Genomic DNA, 18,498 nt, shown 5'->3' with positions numbered 1-18,498 from the left:
GTATTATAAGACCATCAAGGTCTTTAACCAAGGCTTCTAGTTTTATTGATACCTTTCAGGCTTCTATTTGACAAACTTAGAAAAGTCTGATTTTGGGAAATAAATACTACTTATTGAAGATTTGATAGTTTAATTAAAGTGTTGTCTTTCCTGACTTTCAGTTAAGATGAAAGTCCCAAATGTTTTGCCTTTTATCTGATCAGATATTGTCTAGAACTCTTTCTGCTTGCTGGTCATACTGACAACGCTTTTGACGTTAGATATGTGGCAATTCTGTGATACCACCTGAGTCTCCGACAATTCAGTAGTGCCATTTTCTACTTGGAGTTAGCATCAGATCTCACATGTTAAGGGCTTAGTCCCACAATACTGCCACCTACCTATCCCCTTCAGACACCAGTCAGAAGTCCAGGCTGTTATACCTGTGTTTCTGACCAGCAGGCTAAAAATTAGAGGGTTCTATGACCCCTTCCTCAGGTTCTGTTAATTTGCTAGAGTGGCTCGCAAAACTCAGGAAGTTTACTATCTAGATTATTCGTTTATTAATATTGCACAGGATGTTAAAGGTTATGAAGGAGTAGCCAGATGAAGAGATACATAGGGGGAGGTCCAGAAGGGTCCTGAGCACAGATGCCTGTGGAGTTTGCGTGCACCACCCTCCCGGCAGGTGGATACATTCTTGCTCACCAACCCAGAACCTCTCTGATCCCCATAGTTGATAGATGTCTATGGAGGCTTCATCAGGTGGGCATAATCGATGATTAATTCCACTTTTAGCCCCTCTCCAAAGAATGACAGTGGGAAGTGCGGTTGAAAGTACCAAGCTTCTAATCATGACTCCATCTTTCTGGTGACCAGCCCCCATCTAGGAGCCTACCAAGAGTCAGAGTTGCCTCGTTAGAATAAAAGACATTTCTATCACCCAGGAAATTCCAAGGGATTTAGTAGCTCTGTGTCAGGAACTGGGGCCAGAGACTAAATTTTACAACAGAAGATTCTCTTAGCACCTTTATTTTCAAGGGTTTTAGGAACTCTGTTAGGATCTGGGAGCAGACAGCAGTATGCATAGTTCCTTTTTTTTTTTAAACATCTTTATTGGAGTATAATTGCTTTTCAATGGTGTGTTAGTTTCTGCTGTATAACAAAGTGAATCAGTTATACATATGTTCCCATATCTCTTCCCTCTTGCGTCTCCCTCCCACCCTCCCTATCCCACCCCTCTAGGTGGTCACAAAGCACCAAGCTGATCTCCCTGTGCTATGCGGCTGCTTCCCACTAGCTATCTCTTTTACGTTTGGTAGTGTATATATGTCCACGCCACTCTCTCTCTTTGTCACAGCTTACCCTTCCCCCTCCCCATATCCTCAAGTCCATTCTCTAGTAGGTCTGTGTCTTTATTCCCATCTTGCCCCTAGGTTCTTCATGACTTTTTTTTCTCTTAGATTCCATATATATGTGTTAGCATACAGTATTTGTGTTTCTCTTTCTGACTTACTTCACTCTGTATGACAGACTCTAGGTCCATCCACCTCACTACAAATATAGCTCAATAACGTTTCTTTTTATGGCTGAGTAATATTCCATTGTATATATGTGCCACATCTTCTTATCCATTCATCTGTCGATGGACAGTTAGGTTGCTTCCATGTCCTGGCTATTGTAAACAGTGCTGCATTGAACATTTTGGTACATGACTCTTTTTGAATTACGGTTTCCTCAGGGTATATGCCCAGTAGTGGGATTGCTGAGTCATATGGTAGTTCTATTTTTAGTTTTTTTAAGGAACCTCCATACTGTTCTCCATAGTGGCTGTATCAATTTACATTCCCACCAACAGTGCAAGAGTGTTCCCTTTTCTCCACACCCTCTCCAGCATTTATTGTTTCTAGATTTTTTGATGATGGCCACTCTGACCAGTGTGAGATGATGTCTCATTGTAGTTTTGATTTGCACATAGTTCTTATTACTGCACAAATATGTCCATTAGCTTCATTGGACCATTCTTATATGTGTAGGGGAGAGAGAGAACCTTGAATTTCTCACTTCGTTGGTGGATTGCTAGCTTTGTGTCTTAATTAACTGCTCTGCATATACCTAATCTGTAATTACCCATGAACTCTGCTGACTGATAGCCTGGCAGCTATGTGTATCTCACAAAGTCACAGATTACTACACACCTGGTCAGTACACCAATGGGACATCAGTGGCAGCAGTGTTGACCACTTCTCCCAGCTCCAAAGGAGTTAGCAGCCATAGCCACCCGCTGCATACTGTCTTTGAAAGGGAAGGGTTAAGTTGAGCCTGGAACAGGTGAGAAAGATTTCTGTCATTTTTCAGATTTAACTGTGTTAAAGTGAGGACTCTCTTCATTACTCATGCATTTCAGAAACAGTCTGACAAGGTGAGAGAAATTGGAGGTACAAAGTAGAGAGGTCTACCAAACCTGCATATTTTAATGTAATTATTATTATTTTAAAATTTATTTATTTATTTTGGCTGGATTGGGTCTTCATTGCTGCACACGGGCCCTCTCTAGTTGCGGGGAGCGGGGGCCACTCTTAGCTGTGTTGTGGGGGCCTCTCATTGCAGTGGCCTCTCTTGCTGTGGAGCACGGGTTCTAGGCACGTGGGCTCAGTAGTTGTGGCACACTGGCTTAGGTGCTCCGCGGCATGTGGGATCTTCCCAGAAGAGGGCTCAAACCCGTGTCCCCTGCATCGGCAGGCAGATTCTTAGCCACTGCGCCACCAGGCAAGTCCCTAGTGTAATTATTAATAATACTTCATTAAATATGATACACATGGTAAACTGGGCAGAACACCAGGTGTAGACTAGGACTGTTCTAACTAGGATGTATTGTCTCTCTGTTTCCTTTGAATTCTCCCTTGTATAGCATTACTAGTTTGTATCATTCATTCTTATACTTTTATCCTATTAGTTAGGCAAATACTGTTTTATTCTTTATACTGGTTTCTTGATCTGGGCTTTTTTTACCTCTCCAATTTGTCTCTTGCCACTGTATGTAACTTTGCCAAGTGACTTGCAGTTCACTGAGTATGCAGTGCTCTGTTTTGCTAGTATTAAATTCTAATAGCATCTGTTTTTAAAAAATATTTATTTATTTATTTTTGGCTGCGTTGGGTCCTCGTTGCTGCACGCGGGCCCTTTCTAGCTGCGGCAAGCAGGGGCCACCCCTCGCTGCGGTGCGCGGACCTCTCACCGCAGTGGCCTGTCCCTGTTGTGGAGCAGGGGCTCTAGGCTCCCGGACTTCAGTAGTTGTGGCGAAAGGGCTCAGCTGCTCCCCGGCACGTGGGATCCTCCCGGACCAGGGCCCTAACCCATGTCCCCTGCATTAGCAGGTGGACTCCCAACCACTGCGCCACCAGGGAAGTCCCTCTAATAGCATCGTTCTGTTTGTTGCCTCTGACATTCTTCCTCATGGGATAACTTCAACTTGTCTTTTAAGACTGTTCAGACAGCTCCATTCAAATACATACAGATCGCCTGAGAAGCTCTCTTGGATTTCCTTTTCTCCATAGAAACTACCATATTTATGACATGCATTGATCATATTTTCTGTTAGTCTGTTTCCACTTGTGGTTCTGTAGGCTTTGAGCACGCTGAAATTGCCTCGCTTAAAACGTGTCGCAGAGTTAGGAGCTGGATTAAATATCTAAATGGGAGAAAAATAAGAATCTTGTCTTCATCTATTAAAGAAATATTCTTTTCTTTAGAAAAAAATAGAAAATATTATTGGTATCAGAATTTTGAGCTTTGTGTATGTGTGAAAATTCTGAGTTTGCTTGCTTTCTCTCTCCCCTTTTTTTCCTGTGTGCAGATTCTATATATCCTTTGTCAGTTTTGCTTGTTTTTACGCCTCCCTAGATTTTAAAACAAGATAGTAATCTTGCCTTTCTAAAGTCTGCATTTTACCATTTTCTACTCTGTATGGGGACTTTTTTTTTTTAATGGTTTCATCAATTGGCTTTTTTTAAAGTAAATTTATTTATTTATTTTTGGCCATGTTGGGTCTTCGTTGCTGTGCGTGGGCTTTAGTTGCGGCAAGTGGGGGTACTCTTCGTTGCGGTGCGTGGGCTTCTCGTTGTGGTGGCTTCTCTTGTTGTGGAGCACGGGCTCTAGGCACATGGGCTTCAGTAGTTGCAGCATGCGGGCTCCATAGTTGTGGGTCTCTAGCTCTAGAGCGCAGACTCAGTAGTTGTGGCGCACGGGATTAGTTGCTCTGTGCATGTGGGATCTGCCCGGACCGGGGATTAAACTCGTGCCCCCTGCATTGGCAGGCGCATTCTTTTTTTTTTTTTTTTTTTTTTTTTTTTGCGGTACGCGGGCCTCTCACTGCTGTGGCCCCTCCCGCCGCGGAGCACAGGCTCCGGATGCCCAGCCTCAGCGGCCATGGCTCACGGGCCCAGCCGCTCCGTGGCATGTGGGATCTTCCCGGACCGAGGCACAAACTCGTGTCCCCTGCATCGACAGGCGGACTCTCAACCACTGCGCCACCAGGGAAGCCCCCGCTGGCGGATTCTTAACCGCTGCGCCACCAGGGAAGTCCCTGTATGGGTACTTTAATAGAAGTATTATTTCTTCTACCAAGCTAGACCCTTAGAGGCCATAATTTGTTTTTTGATCATTATATGCTTCTGTATCATATGTCACTGTTCCTTCAAAGTAGTAGACTTGCTGTCTTAGCTTGGGCTACTGTAGGAAAATACCGTAGACTGGGTGGCTCAAACAACAGAAATTATCTTCTTACAGTTATGGAGGCTGGAAGTCTGAGCTCACAGTGCTGGCATGGTTGGGTTCTGGTGAGAACTCTTCCTGGCTTGCCCAAGGTCACCTTCTTTTTGTGGCCACACATGGAGGGGATGGGGCCTGGGGGACTGCTCTCCTGCCTGCCCTCCACACCCCCCATTTTTTCTACTAAAAGTAGTAGTCCCATCAGGAGGGTGTTACTCTCAGGACCTCACTCATACCTAATTGTCTCCCAAAGGCCTTATCCTCAAATGCTATCACACTGGGCTAGGGCCTTCAACAAAAGAAATTTGGGTGGATACAAACACAGTCTGTAACATTCGTCAATGATTTGTATGTCTTTTTATTTTTACTGATTACATTCAGATATGGATTGTTTTATGCAGATGTATTCTTAAAGGTTTTGATGTTAATTGAGTTTTATGAAGTAAACATTTTAGGTGTACACTGTTAAGTGGAAGGAAAAGGGGCTGGGATTTATTGAATGCATAGTGTGTGATAGTAAATGCATATTATGTGACATTTTATGTAAAAAATGCTGGTGTGAAGTTTTCTGGCTTTGTTATATACTGTTCTTCAAGTTAGTTTTTGTGTAATTTCTGTGTATCAAGTTTGCTTAAATTCCTTCAAATCTTTATTGAGATGTCAACAAATGATTATTGAGCATATATTCTATCTGGGTACTGTGCTAGGTACCCTGGGATGCACTGGTGAGCACACAAACCACAGTCCGTTACAGTGTTTATTATTTTAAAAGTGTTATATTTCATTTAATATTTTGCTCAACTGCTTTTATCAGTATTTGCCAGTATCAACTATGTGTTAAGTTTATCTTTAAAATTAGGACTTGGGAAACTTAAATGTGTAGTTCCTTAAGAGTAATTTTTTTCAGTTGCTCCTTAAGTCAGCATATGCTGTAAGAGTAATCTGATTCAGTAATTACCATTTTTGATATACATTTCTATTTTTAAGTTTTGGGTGGGGAGGTGAAAGCTTTAGTGTCAATACTAGCTTAATAATGTGTGAAGTGCAGTAGAGCTTGGTCAGATTAGATGGGAATAAAATTGAAATTGCTTTAAGATTTTGCTTTTTGAATTTTTTTATGCTATGTATATAAATTCCAGATATACCTCAAAATTTTGACATAATTACAAATTTTATTAAATTAACAGTTTAATCCTAGAATCTCTTTGCTACCCAGAAAGACGTTTTAAAATTAATTTTTTGTAAATATTCCTCATCAGCGTGTGTTTTTTCCACATTTTTATATCTTTGAAACTGAATGTCTTTCAAACGTCAATAGTGTCCCAGTTTTCTTAAAATAATGGAGAGTCTTACAGTTTCTCCTGATTTAGATTTGATTAATACAGTGTTGTTAGCTCTTTGAAGGTTTAGGAAAAGTACATATTTAAGTGTTTGGGATAGGTAGTACAGACAGTTTGGAAGAATTATTTTAAAAGAAAGGCTTCTGAGTTTACAGTGTAAGTAGATTGATTTAAGTGTTGGTATGTTTCAAATAAAAGGTTTTAAACATTTTAAAAGTATATTCCTTTTATATTTAGTTGGTAGTCTTTAAAAGTTGTTGGTATGAGGATTTGTGGATAAAATCATATTCTTGTTTGTGATTGTTTGAAGGTTTTGCTTTTTGAAACATTTGTAGTTGAACTGTACAAAAACTTCAAATTATAGAATCGCATTAATGGAATGAAGTTTTCTAAATGTGGTAATTTTTAAAATTATTGAATTTGGTGTTGGTGTGAGGCGTAGTGTTGAGAAATGTGGCCGAGTATTTAAAATTTTTTTTTTTTTAATTATAAGATCAGGATAGGGTACCTTATTTAAAACAATTTGAACAGTGCAGTATTTCATAAAAGAAGTGAAAGTCACTCCCATTTCTGTGCCCCGAAATATGCTTAATATTTATATACTTCAGTAAAATAAAAAAGGAGAATTTAATAGTAGCTTTAAAAAAAGTCATCAGAAAAAACTATAGCATACTTGAGCAAACCTTTGTGTTCTGAGGAATTAAATTCAGGCATATGTGAAAAAGAAATGCCAGTAGCCCTTTACAAATGTAATTGGATCAACTTTGCTTTTTAGTTTCCAGTTTGAATGGTTTTATTAGAAAGTTTCTTTTTTTTTTTTTTTTTTGCTGTATGCGAGCCTCTCACTGTTGTGGCCTCTCCCGTTGCGGAGCACAGGCTCCCGATGCGCAGGCTCAGCGGCCATGGCTCACGGGCCCAGCCGCTCCGCGGCATGTGGGATCTTCCCGAACCGGGGCATGAACCCGTGTCCCCTGCATCGGCAGGCGGACTCTCAACCACTGCACCACCAGGGAAGCCCGAAGAGGTAGTTGTACTTTTAAATAAGGTGGTCAGAGTAAGCCTCATTTTGAAGGTGACAGTTGAGCGAGACAAGAAGTTGGCCATGCATATATTTAGTAGAAGAGCATTCCAGGCAGAGGACTTCCAGTGCAAAGGCCCTTAAGAAGGAGTGTGTCTCACTTTTTTGCAGACTAACAAAGGTGGCCACTGTGGCTGGAGTAGACTGACCAAGCAGAGGAAATCAGAGAGGTTAAAGGAGATTGGGGTCAAATCATGTAGGCAGTGTGGACCCTGGTAAGGACTTTTTAGACTTTACTCTGAGTGAAATCAGCAGCCAGTGTGGGGTTTTGGGTTGAGAAGTGACATCGTCAGACTTAAGTGTTAAGAGAGTTGTATGAACGGCCGTGCTGATAATAGACTTTAGGTAAAGTAAACTAGAAGCAGCAGTTATTGAAAATAATAGTGTTTTTGAAGAGGTGGATTAAGTGGTAGGAGGTGGTGAGAATTAGTCAACATTTTTAATACATTTTGAAGGTGCAGCTGGCAGGATTTCCTGAAGATAGGGTGTGGTGTGTGAGAGAAAAAATGGAGTCAGGAATGACTCCGGTTTGCCATAGCAGCTAGAAGGATGGAATTTCTTCACACTTGAAATGGGAAAAGGTGTGTGAGGAGCAATTTGTGGGAAAGACCAGCAGTTCACTGTTGGACATGCTGAATGCTATTTTGATGTGGAGCAGGTGGTTGAATGGGTGAATGTGGAGATAGGAGATTTCATGGGCAAATAGTATTTAAAACTTCCAGACTTGACAGTATCACCAGGTGTAGACAGAGAATTGATTGGTTGAGCTTTGGATTACTCCAGCATGGAGCATTTTGTGAAACCAGAAAAGGACAATGAGTAGGAAAGATCAGCAAGTTAAAAGACAGTATCAGAAAGTAATTGAGGAAAAAGGATCAACTAACTGTGTGAAGTACTCTTTATATGCTGTTAAGATGAGGTGTGAGAAATGATCATTGGATTTAGCAATATGGAGGTAATTGATGACCTTGATAAGAGCAGATTAATTTTAGTGGTGGGAGTGAAAACTTGTTTGGAGTGGGTTTGAGGGATAATGGGAGGGAGACAACTATTTCAAGGAGTTTTCCTTCAAAGGAGAGCAAATAAATGATGGGGGAGCTAGGAGGGTAAGTGGAGGGAAGAACAAAATTTTGAGATGGGAGAAATATAGATGTATTTGTAAGGTAGTGGAAATGATCCATTAGAGATTTAAAAAGTTGATATGGTTGATAGAAGAAAGGGGAGAATTACACAAGTGATGCTCTTGAGCAGGTGTGCAAATGGAGAATCTGGCATGTAAGTAGATGAGAACATGGGTAGTTTATAACAGGTGGGAATTCGGGGTGTGCATGAGCCTACTAGTAGGTGGATAAATGTGGTGGGACTCTGGAAATTCAAGGTCATTAATTGTGAGAGTGAGGGAGAACTCAGGAGGGGTTTGAGGAGAGAGAAGATATGAAATAGTTACCTAGAATAGTCTGGAAGTGGATAAACTAGGGAAATAAAATATTAATCTGGTAGTGTACTTGAAACAAGCCAGCATGGTGATTCATTTTTCTTTAATTTTGTGTTTGTGCCCATGTGTGCTGCTGTATAGGCACAGATTTGGTGGGGATTGCATTTTAACCTACTAGTAAAGTTGACTTTGTGAGTACAGTGAAGCCGGAGAGGGCAGCTGCATGCAAGGGGATGACTAATGGTTAATGATTAATTATAATTTAATCTTGATAATGAAGGTGGTGAGGGACAGTAAAAAGGTGGTAGGATCAATGGATTGGAGGTACTGGTAGAGTCAAAGAACTTTTGCAGTAAGTGCAATATATTTAAATATCTTCTAGTTTAGAACTATTAAAAATATGACTAGCTAAGGTTTGACAAAGCTGGGTGAAGTGTAGGTTTTTTTCCCTGTTCTAAATTCTTACATTAGCTAAAGTATTATGTTTACTTTTTAAAAGGAAATAATTTTGTGAATGGGTGAAGAAGGAATATTGGGTAAATTTTCTCCTTTCTCTAATAGAAGGGAATAATTAAAGAGGCTCTAGAAGTGCTCTTAGGCTGGAGAGATGGCCTCAATTTGTTATATATCTGTTATGTGAGAGTATATAAGATAAGCTCAACCATCTTATGCCCTAAAAGAGGTCTTTCTCACTGTCCCAATCCATTTTTACACCTGGAAAGCCGTCTGGAAAACTCTGCATATTTCTGCAGTATTACTCAGATGTTCTCCACATCCTGAGTTTCTTGAGGACAAACAGCCATTGATTGAGTACTTACTAGGTGTCAGCCACTTTGCTAAGCAGTCTGCTTACACTAATGTAATCCTCACAGCAGTTCTGTGAAGTAGATACTGTTACCTCCATTTTAGAGAAGGGAAACAAAGGGAGTCTGGAGTTATCTCTCTTAGGTCATACAAATGAAAAAGTGGATGAACTAAAATTTGAACCCAACCAAACTTTCAGACTCTAGCACCAATGCTTTTTAATTTTTTTTTTTTACCATGTGATTTTTACTTTCATCGAAGTTTTACATGCACAGGATTTAGTGAGTTTATTAATATGACAAAGGGAACAGAAAAAAGTCTTCTGTGTTCTTTCCTTTTTTTCCCCTATTCCCTAGAGATAACCACTTTAAAATCATTGTTTTCTTGGGGGAATGGGTGTTAATCTGCCTATTTCTAAGTTACAGTCTTAGAAAATCCCTTTTTTCTTTAAATTTTTAGAATTAATTATTGATTTCATAATAATCACAGTGAGGATTTAGTTTTTTTTACTTCCTCTCCTTCACTCCATACATACATACTTCTCACTTCCATTGCCCAATGTCTTCAGTATAATTATATTGAAAATTTGGTCAGTTCAGCATGTGTTACACACATTGTCTTAGTGAATGCTATGTTTTCCATTTAATTTTCTGTATACTTATGGCTAATTCCACCCCAAACTTTAGTTGTTTAGATCTCATTGCAAAATATGACATATTAGGTCTTTTACCAATATTATATTTTTTTAAAAATCTCTTGTGGAGCCTTCTTAACTGCTCCATTCTGGAGTGGTTGCTCTTAGACCTGCCCTATTCCTCCGCTCTTGGAATCTGCCTTTATCATTATTCTGAAATTCACTTTCTCCTCTTGGGTCTTTAGTTTCCTTGATAGCATGTCACATTCTCTTTCTTGGTTTACTTCATTGTTTTGGTGGACTGAGAGAAAGCATGATAGGAAATACATCTATTTTTGTACTTTCAACGAAAATGTTTTTTTTTTTCCTACCCATTTACTTAAATGGATAGTTGGAGTACAAAATTCTAGGTTGAAAAGAGTTTTTTTTTTGAATTTTGAAGGCATTTTCCTGTTGCTTTCTTCCTGCACTGTTGTTAAGTCTGAAGCCCTGTATGTAATCTGTTTTGTATCGCTGGAGTTTTGCAGAGTCTTTTTTTTGTTTCCAGAATTATGCAATTTTACTATGATGTCTGACCCCCTAATCTATTTGTCAACCTTTATGAGGCTCTCTCAGTTTGAAAAGTAGTATCTTTTAAATATGGCAATTTAAATTTATATTCTGTTTTACTACGGTGAAACATACATAATATAAAATTTACCTGGCTTCCCTGGTGGCGCAGTGGTTGAGAGTCCGCCTGCCGATGCAGGGGACATGGGTTCGTGCCCCGGTCCGGGAAGATCCCACATGCCGCAGAGCGGCTGGGCCCGTGAGCCATGGCTGCTGAGCCTGCGTGTCCGGAGCCTGTGCTCCGCAACGGGAGAGGCCGCAAGAGTGAGAGGCCCGCGTACCGCAAAAAAAGAAAAAAGAAAAATTACCATTTTAATCATTTTCCACTAGCTTTATTGAGATATAATTGACATATAGTCATTTTTAAGTGTACAGTTCAGCATTAGTGATGTTGAGCACTTTTTCCTGTACCTCTTGGCCTTTTGAATGTCTTGTTTGCAGAAATCTCTGTTCATATCCTCTGCCCATTTAAAAATAAGGTTTTTGGTTTTTTTTTTTTGCTATTGAGTTGTATGAATTCCTTGTATATCTTGGATGTTAACCTTATCAGCTATCTGCTTTGCAAATATTTTCTGCCATTTCATAGGTTGCCTTTTAATTTTATTGATGGTTTCCTCCACTGTGCAGAAGCTTTTTAGTTTGATGTGGTCCCATTTCTTTATTTTTGCATTTTTCGCCTTTGCTTTTAGAGTCAGGTCCAAAAAATCAGGTTTAAGAGTTTTACGGTTTTGGGTCTTATGATCAAGTCTTTAATCCATTTTGAGTTGATTTTTGTGTAGGTGTAAGATAGTGATCCAGTTTCATTCTTCTGCATGTGGCTATTCAGTTTTCCCAGCACCACTAATTGAAGAGACTATCCTTTCCCCGTTGTATAGTCTTTGTTCCTTTTCCAAAAATTAATTGACTGTATTTATACATGCATGGGTTTATTTTTGGACCCTCTGTTCTGTTCCACTGATCTGTTTGTTTTTACGCCACTACCATACTGTTTTGATTACTATAGCTTTGTTATATAGTTGAAATCAGATTGTGTGAGGCCTCCATCTTTATTCTTGTTTCTCAAGATTGCTTTGGCAGTCCAGAGTCTTTTGTGGTTCCATACGAATTTAGGATTTTTTTTTTCCTGTTTCTCTGAAAGATGCCATTGGCATTTTGGTAGGGATTGCATTGAATCTGTAGATTGCTTTGGGTAGTATTTGGCCATTTTAACAATATTATTCCATTCCATGAGCATGGAATATCTTTGCATTTGAAAGTGTCTTCACTTTCTTTCATCAGTGTCTTAAAATCTTCAGTGTACTGATCTTTCACCTCCTTGCTTAAATTCATTCCTAAGTATATCATTGTTTTTGATGCTGTTGTAAATGGGATAGTTCTGTTTCCAATAGTGAATTATTAGTGTGTAGAAACACACTTGAGTTTTCTATCTTGAGTTTGTATTCTGCAACTTTACTGAATTCATTTGTTTTAACAGTCTTTTGGTTGTGTCTTTGGACTTTTCTATACATAATATAATGTTACCTGCAAATAGAGATAGTTTTACTCTTCCTTTTGGACTTGGTTGCCTTTTATTTCTTTTTCTTGCCTAATTGCTGTGGCTAGGACTACCAGTACTATGTTGAGTAAAACTGGTGAGAGTGCACATTCTTGTCTTGTTCTTGATCTTAGAGGAGAAGCTTTCAGCTAATTACCACTGAGCATGATGTTAGCTTTGGGCTTGTCAGTTACTTGTTTTAAAAACATTTCCCTGAAAGAAAAATTTCCAGTTAATCTTCTTAGTTTCGTCTTACGTAGATGGAGATTCTCAGGAAGGGTTATCCATTTCAGTGTTGTTGTGTTCATTTTTCACATGTTCAGACAGTTCTTAGCCTAGAGTACAAATTGTTTTCTCAGTAGATACTATGCTTTTAGTGGTTATTATTTTTTCTTTGTTTTGAGAGTGTGTAGATAGAGAAAAATGCTTTCTAAATAATTATATTTTATTAGTAATTGTAAGGTAGCATAACTCTGGGTCATACTTCAAAACACTAATAAAAATAATCTGTAAATGGAATAGCACAAAATAGATACATACCACACTATAAAAAGCCAATATTGCAAACACTATAAAGACACTTTGAGCTTCACCTTCAGACTCTAAAAGGATTCTCCAGGATGAAACCGGTGTACTAAAGTGTACAGTAATCTGCCACCACTGCTGTGTTAACTCATTTTATATTTCGTTAACAAATTATAAAACCATTTATGTATGTTCATTCAATCTCCTTTAAAAACTTGAGTATTTAAAACTTCCTTTGCTTTGCACCGCATGAATTGATATCTGGGTCCAGGTGGAAGGACTTTTTGCTGTTGTTTGTTGTGTTTTTTCCTTCACCTTTCTCAATGAACAGAAGACTACACCCTAGGAAAAATAAATTCTAGATCATATCTCCACAGCTCATTTTCCTGTATGACTAGAAGTGATTCATGAGATAGATTTTAATGCTAATGAGCATTTTTTGAATGACTCATGTACATTTTAGAATTTCTCCTCTGTCTCTTAAAATATATATATTCGTGCTGTTTTATTCTTCAGATTTTTTGAGAGTTTGGTGTTGCACCTCTGATTTTGCCAGCCTTACTGTTTTTCAGGAACCAGTGTACTTCTCAACAAAAGAGATTGTGTATTGCAGTGCTTTTCAACTGGGAGCAAGCCTCCCTTCCCCCCAACCCCAGGGTTCATTTGTCAGGTTCTAGAGACAGTTTTGATTGTCACCATTTGTGATGGGGATTACTGGCATCACAGTGTAGGGGTCGCAGATGTTGCTGAACATCCTACAATGCACAGGACAGCCTACCACAATACAGAGCTCTGCAGCCTAACTGTCAATAGTGCTGAGTTTGAAAAAGTCATTTGTCCATATTAAACTCCTTCTATGTTTAGGTCCTATACTTTCCCACTTCCTTTTTCATACTCTACTCATGCTTTTCAGGTTCACCTTTTAAAGTCCCACTTTGTCCTGAGGCTTTTCTTGATGGCTCTAAACCTACATTTCATCTCCGTTTTCTTTGTTCTATTATACCATCACTGAAATCTTTGCATCTGATAGTCTATGCTGTTTTATTTCTATTTGTTTATTGTTTATGTATCTTGTTTTTCAAACTAATTTTGTGAAGGATCAATGTCTTACATTGTTTCTGGGCTTTCTAACTGCTGTTGACACTGACATTACATTGTGAGTTTGTAGAATGAAAAAAGGGCCCATGGCCTACCTAGGCTCTGGCAGATGTGGTGGTAAAAGAATGGACTCATCTCTGTTGATGGCAGTTTGGCATTAGTATCAAATGGATTATGGAAGAAGTGATAGCATCGGTGGTGAATGGAATGAGAAGAGTGACTCTCCAGTAGCAGGGAGGAGGGTAGATCCACTGCAGCCATTAAACTAGTGCTATTTAAAAAAAACTAGTACCCTCTGAATTCTAAATTGGCTGTCTTCAGCCTGAGTCATACTGTTAGAGGAGATCTATCTTTGGTTCATACTTGTTTGGTTCAGCTGTCTGTGTGGAAGGGAAGGATCCGTGTTGATCTGTTAATAAATTTGAGAAAGATTTTCAAAAAAGGGTCAAAGGTTAGCTAAGAGTTAAGCATAAATCAAGCTAACCAGAACACACTGTTTCTTGAACTTTTTGTTTTAATTGGTAGAGAGAGATGGGTGAGTAGAGGAGTGTAACTTGAATCTTTAGACATGTTAGAGTCCTTATCATGAATATATAAGTTGCCAAAGAAGAAACCCAAGTTTGCACTAAGGTATTACCTGAACGTTAGCGTTACCTGCTGAAGCTTTCTTTTCCATCTGATTGGATCCTTTTTGTGTACAATTATCATTAGATATTTAGCACTCTTAATTTGAAAACTTCACTTCTAGTGCCAAATACTTTCCCTTCAGAATTTGTGTCATAATTCTATTGCTTTGGAGCAGGTACCATTCCATCTTCAGGTGTGAGTTTCTGAGCAAAGAAATGTATGGCATTTCAAAGATAATTTCAACATAGGAACAATTAGATAAATATTTTAGTGTCACTTCAACATTTATATGAAAACAACAATTTTTATTTTTGCAGCAGTTGGTACAAAATGAGAACGCAAAAGTTTTGTTCATACTTGTGTTACATAGTAATTTTACTTTTTCTGTAATAACATGAGAGTGAGAAAAAGACAATTTTAAAGGGGTGGAGTAGGCAGTGGTTTTTAACTGGGGATACTTTTTGTCTCCCAGGAAACACTTGGCAATATTTATAGACATTTATTATTGTCAAAATTTGGGGGGCAGTTGAAGGTTGGGTGCTAATGACTTCTAGTGGGTAGAGATCAAGGATTGCTGCTCACCATTCTACAGTTCACAGGACATCCCCCTTTGACAAAGAATTATCAGGCTTACAGTGTCAGTGGTGCCAAAATTGAGGGACTGCAGGATGAGGAATTGCAAAGGACCTACTCAGACCCAAAAGAAATGTTTTGTGGGTAGTAAACATAGGTAAAAATACTCAGTTTCACTTGCAGTGAATGAAAGGCAAATTAAAGTGTTTTTCTACTATTAAATATACAGAGTTTTGAAAGCGTGTAATACTGGAATAAAATAGGTGTTTCTATACTGATGGCACTATAAAGTGGTACAGCATTTCTGAGGGGCTTTTGAATATATGTATCAAAAGTTCTTGCATTTCATACTTTTGACTCAGTAATTCCACTTACAGGAATTTATCCTAAGGTAATAAACAGATGCCTACAAAGTTTATTCTTGGGATATTAAACGCAGTTATTTTTAATTGTAATGAGCTAGAAGCAAACCTAAATTCTTTGTTTAAAATGGTGGTTATTAAATAATGGTACTACCATATGTGATATATATTGAAAATCTTACTTTTCAGACTACTGGTCCCGTGACAATACCCACAGTGAATGAGGTAGGGAAACAAAGGGATATTAATCAAGGATACCCAATTTAAATAAATAAATATTAGTGAAAAAATACACTAAACATGTACTTTAGTAATAATTACTGGGCACATTACGGACAATTTTCATTGTTTCTATGTTTTGTAATTTTTTCCAATGACTGTCCTATTTATATAATCAGAAAGAGGGGGAAACAGATATCTTTTAAATTTTTAAACTCTAGTAAAATTTTGTAGTAGCTCTGTCATTTCTCAGACTATTTGCTGAAAAATCTGTCCTTTCCCATATACTGAGTTTCCATTTATGTATGGGTCTGTTTCTGGTCTCTCTGTTCCACTGATATTTTAATGCTTGCTCAATTAATTGATAAAGTATAATATATTTTAAAGGTATAATTATGCAAAAGAAATTATGCAAGGAATGTTCTCTTGGTTTGGACCCCACTTGTAGGTTTTCTGAGCTAGTGATTTGTATTTTAAAGTAAGTTCTTAAAAACGTTGTCAAGATTTTGTGTGAGCAGTTGTGTTCTGATTTTTGCCCATCTTTATCACTCATGTAATTCAGTATTCAGATTAAATTTACTTGTCTTTGTTTGCTCCAGTCAGATAGTTACGACTAAATTCTGTGGCACTTTTAAGTCTCCTGATTCAAAGCCTGTCACCTTGTGTCAGTGATCAGCCCTATTAATTTCCTTTTTGTTTTCATTCATTCATTTTTTTCCATATTCCCCTTTGTTTACAAATGGTACAGTATCTGCTCTCCCTTGGAGATAGTGTAGGGCTCTCCTGTGCTCTCTTCTCTTAGCTTCCCACACAGATTTTGTGTGGAAAGCAATTAGTCTGAGTAGGAAGTAATCTTAATAGAATTTGGAACTGTAAGGGGCAACAAATTAAGATGTTGCTGCTGGCCACTAAAATGTTCTAGAACTAGCTGGGAAATAAGAGATGGATTTTCGGCTCTTGAGTCTCTGAAAGATACCTTTAACCTGAGAATTGTGAGGGAAACACGTTTGTTTTAGTACTTGAGAGTTCCTGTGGAAGAAAAAGGTCAGTGTGGTGTTTGGAAGGAGGCTGCATTTATTAGTGATATGAGTTGTTCTGCCTTCGTAGAGGAGAAACTGCATAAAGGGAAAAGTGGAAGGGAAAGAGAAGAAAAGGAAGTGAAGGGAGGTGAAGTTACTTTAAAAAATTAATGAGTAATGAAATTCAGTAAATTCTCGAGTTAATTTTAGCAAAGTAGATTTAAATTCTGAGTATGTATTTTATTTTTGGAGGAAATTTTTATGTGGAGGAGTTGATTTTAAAGTTGAAAGCATGTTTATGTTTCATGAGCATCTGTTTAGAATAATTTTATTTTCATGTGAAAAATAAGGGTTTTTTTTTGTTTGTTTTGTAGTTTCTTGTCCTGTGAGTACATTCCTAAGAAAATTATTTCTGTTGCCAAATTTTTAGTTGATTTACTCTTGGCCTATTTTTGTGCTCAAATTACATAATTTTCAGGGAAGCATTTTTTGCTTTTGTTTTTATCAGTTGTGTTACATCAAAAAGCGTTATCTTTCACATTTTATAGAAGCATTTTTTCAATTATATATGGCATAGGAATTTGACTTGCATCTATTGGATCTGATTTAGACTAACTGTGCTTGATACATTTGGAACTTAAAACACAAATTGTACATAATTCATTTCAGTTTATGGGACTTAATTACCGTCTGACCTAGAATTGGTGACCTAGAGTCTTTGAAGCTCCTCATAGTTTGCTTTACTTGGTCTCTATCACTCCTTGTCTCCCTATTGCCATTAATGTGTTGCTGCTGTTGTTTGGATGTCATGGGTGGATTCTCAAGCAGTTCGTGGAAAGGTAGGTTAAAAAACCCATGTGATATGGAAATTCTAATTCATGAAACACGTTATGACTTAGTGGGTGATTATTAAAACTACAAAAAGATTCTTAATTTAAGAAATGAAAAGTGTAAGACTCCTATTTCAGTACCCTCCCCTGGTGTGTTTAAGTATTAGTTAAATGACTGTAGGGAGTCTAGTGAAATTTAAAGATAAATTTTAGTAACCATTGACAATTGTATACTACTCAGAAATTAATATTAGGCATGTTAGAGATTATAATATGCTGCCTCTGCTTGTTAAACCTCTAATTCCCCTTTCCAAAGAAGACTAGGGAAAGGAGGGAAAACGTAGTCATGCAGATAGCTTTAGATAATCACCCTCACCATATTTTAAAAATAATAGTAGTAAAATTTACCTACCGTATAATTCACTCATTTAACAGAGTAAGTTGTCAGGTCACACATCAACTCTCTTTTTTGAGGAACTGCCAAGCCAAACTGTTTTCCAAAAAGGCTACACCATTTTGCATTCCCATTAACAATTGCCCTGCATCCATCAACAATGTGTAGGTTGCATTCCCATCAACACCATTTTGCGTTTCCCGTCAACAGTTGCCCTGCATCCTTCCCAACACTTGTTTGTTTTTTAATTTATTATTTATTTACTTATTTTTGGCTGCGTTGGGTCTTCATTGCTGTGCGTGGGCTTTCTCCAGTTTTGGCGAGCGGGGGCTACTATTTGTTGCGGTGCGCGGGCTTCTCATTGCGGTGGCTTCGCTTGTTGCGGAGCTTGGGCTCTAGGCGTGTGGGCTTCGGTAGTTGTAGTGCTTGGGCTCAGTAGTTGTGGCTCACGTGCTCTAGAGCGCAGACTCAGTAGTTGTGGTTCACGTGCTCTAGAGCGCAGACTCAGTAGTTGTGGTTCACGGGCTTAGTTGCTCCGCGGCATGTGGGATCTTCCTGGACCAGGGATCGAACCCGTGTCCCCTGCATTGGCAGGCGGATTCTTAACCACTGCGCCACCAGGGAAGTTTTCTTTTTAGAAGTATTTGCATATACCTTTATTGGTAATA

General features: G+C 38.4%; 1 protein-coding gene across 2 annotated transcripts in view; it reads left to right on the top strand.

The window, feature by feature from the left end:
• The window catches only part of PPP4R2 (protein phosphatase 4 regulatory subunit 2), a 54,055-nt gene that overhangs the window by 13,590 nt on the left and 21,967 nt on the right, over positions 1 to 18,498 (top strand). The window lies entirely within an intron of this gene.

This window comes from Globicephala melas, chromosome 11, assembly GCF_963455315.2.
Source record: "Globicephala melas chromosome 11, mGloMel1.2, whole genome shotgun sequence".
In the NCBI taxonomy this organism is placed as follows: Eukaryota; Metazoa; Chordata; class Mammalia; order Artiodactyla; family Delphinidae; genus Globicephala; species Globicephala melas.
This window is presented reverse-complemented; position numbering and strand designations above follow the sequence as displayed.